This window comes from Pongo pygmaeus, chromosome 1 (assembly GCF_028885625.2).
Source record: "Pongo pygmaeus isolate AG05252 chromosome 1, NHGRI_mPonPyg2-v2.0_pri, whole genome shotgun sequence".
Taxonomy (NCBI): Eukaryota; Metazoa; Chordata; class Mammalia; order Primates; family Hominidae; genus Pongo; species Pongo pygmaeus.
In genome coordinates this window covers 44947502-44950274 of record NC_072373.2, presented here as the reverse complement: position 1 = coordinate 44950274, position 2773 = coordinate 44947502, and the positions used below count along the sequence as shown (strand labels likewise).

The following is a 2773-nucleotide window of genomic DNA, read 5'->3' as shown; positions in this document are numbered from 1 at the left end:
GCCCGGATAGCTCAGTCGGTAGAGCATCAGACTTTTAATCTGAGGGTCCAGGGTTCAAGTCCCTGTTCGGGCGTTTGTAGTTTTCGTTACTTTAAACGGGTAAATATTATCCCATCAAGTGCAAAATGCAGACATTGTCAACCCTAACATTTCAAGTTGAATTCAGATCATTTTTCACTGGTTTCAGAATATGCTAGACAGACATATTTTCAGGGAGAAAAAAATGACTGAAAAGTTATTTAATTTCTTGGCAAGTATCGAGGTCTGGCACGGTGGTTTCCCAGAAAAATATTTGTTTTTTGATGGCTCATAATTGAGAAAGGAAGAAAAGAAACTTAAAAGCAAGCACCTTGTGCTCTCACCACAAAAAAAGTATGCGAGGTAATGCATACCCTCATCAGTTTGATTTAATCATTCAACAATATATACGTATTTCAGAACATAGTGTTGCATACCGTAATGTATACAATTCGTATTTGTCCATTAAGGAAAAAAGACAAGCCGCCCGAACAGGGACTTGAACCCTGGACCCTCAGATTAAAAGTCTGATGCTCTACCGACTGAGCTATCCGGGCTCCCCCAAACAACCGCTCCTTCTGCTATTTCTTACATAAGAATGAGGACCCTTGAGTGATTGCATCATCCACACTGTGAGACTGCTTTAACGCCAAGGAAGTTCGTGATTCGTGCGAATCACAGGAAAAACAGAAGGCCCAAATTCTGCGCCTTTCACCAGCATCACCAGCTAATTCAGAATTGCGAGATATTTATGCGCCTAGTAAGCATGATTAGGTAGGCTTTTTTTAGTTGTAATTACATAGGTTCAGGATTAAAAGAATGGCGAGGTGTCACTTTTGAAGTGCTGTAATAACCTTCGATCTATTTTACCACTGATAACAGGATGGGCATCAGTGCTAAAACCTATCCAATAATAGAAAAAAATGAATCTGTCTAAGAGATTATGAATATGCTGTTCTGAAGCTATCGGGTTGCACTGTGCGGTATAAAGTGAGAGAAAGGAAGGATGGTGAGGTTATCCAGTAGGTCCCCTGAAAGCATCCACGTTGTTTTTTTTTTTTTTTTGAGACGGAGTCTCCCTCTGTCGCCCAGGCTGGCGTGCAATGGCACGATCTCTCGGCTCACTGCAACCTCCGCCTCCCAGGTTCAAGCAATTCTCCTGCCTCAGCCTCCCGAGTAGCTGGGATTACAGGCGCCTGCCACCAGGCCCTGCTAATTTTTGTATTTTTAGTAGAGACCGGGTTTCATCGTGTTGGCCAATCTGGTCTCGAATTCCTGACCTCCGGTGATTCGCCCGGCGCAGCTAAGTAATTTTAAGGGGCGCAGACTCTGGAGGAGTTCACCAGCAGCGACCTTGGGGGCAGAAGCCCTACTAAGTTACTGAGACAAGAAAACTGAACATGGCATTGAAGAGAGATTGTTTTGATCTTGGCATTGGAGGTTCTTCCCTTCCGTAGCCATCAGTAATTTGAGCACTGCCGTTTGCTATGGAGCTGGTGTTGAGAATGACCACGGTAGAGCTTTGAGAGTGGGACACTAAAGGTCTTTGTTAGCTGATGCTACTTCACCTTAATTCCATCCTTAACCTCTTTCGGGGTGATTGCTCTGGTCCAGCAATTCCACTTTTAGGAATTTGTCCTGAAGAAATAATCAGGGGTGACCGGGCGCGGTGGCTCACGCCTGTAATCCCAGCACTTTGGGAGGCCCAGGAGGGCGGATCACGAGGTCAGGAGTTCGAGACCAGCCTGATCTACATGGTGAAACCCCGTCTCTACCAAAAAATACAAAGAAGTTAGCCAGGCGTGGTGGCGCACTCCTGTAATCCCATCTACTCAGGAGGCTGAGTCAGGAGAATCGCTTGAAGCTGGGAGGCAGAGGTTGCAGTGAGCCGAGATAAAACCACTGCACTCCAGCCTGGGCGACAGGGCGAGACTCTGTCTCAAAAAAAAAAAAAAAAAAGAAGAATCAGGGGTGTACAAAAAGATCTGACTACAGGAGAGATCGTCATGGCATTTTAATCAGAAACGAGAAAAATAGCTACATAAATTACGGTACGGCCTTAATTATTATGCAGCCATTAATAATCATGTTTCGGAAGAATAGGATTTGGGAAAAAACAGAAAACATTTTTAAGTTAGGAAACATTTCAAATCAATAGTGTTTTGTTTGTTTTGTATTTTCAAGAAAAGGGTGCACATATGTGCACTGAAAAACAAAGGATAAAAAAAGACAACAAATAAAGGATAAATGCTTATACAAAACCTGGGTTCTGAAGTTAGGTGCCCTCTTTGAATCCTGACTACCATTGTGTAACCTTGAGCAAGCTATTTCTCTGTGTGTCAGGACAATAGGATGACTGTGAGATTTAAATAATATAGTATATAGACATTGTTTGCAATAGTGTCTGACATGTAATAAGCATTCATGGAGGCACATAAAGATTTAATGGCAAAGATGTAACAAGAACGGATCCTATGGATCCTGCTCTTTCAACCTTCTCTGACACCATTCACCTTTCAACAAAGAATTAACATATTTGATTGAAGTGGAACGAGATGTATAAAGCTGATTTTTAAGGCTGAGCACGGTATCCCAGCACTTTGGGAGGCCAAGATGGGAGGACTGCTTGAGGCCAGGAGTTCGAGAGCAGCCTAGACAACATAGCGAGACCTGCCCCCTCCCGCCACCACCCTCCCCCAACATAATCAATCAATAAACTGGGCGTGGTGGTGCCTGGCTGTGATTCCTGCTACTG

At 43.8% G+C, this 2773-nt stretch overlaps 2 non-coding genes across 2 annotated transcripts; one reads left to right on the top strand and one right to left on the bottom strand.

Annotated features, from left to right (window-relative positions):
• Positions 1–73, top strand: TRNAK-UUU (transfer RNA lysine (anticodon UUU)). The gene has a single exon. It is a non-coding gene; the product is annotated as a tRNA-Lys (tRNA).
• A 429-nt stretch (positions 74–502) lies between these two features.
• TRNAK-UUU (transfer RNA lysine (anticodon UUU)) lies at positions 503–575 on the bottom strand. The gene has a single exon. It is a non-coding gene; the product is annotated as a tRNA-Lys (tRNA).
• Positions 576–2773: the final 2198 nt, after the last annotated feature.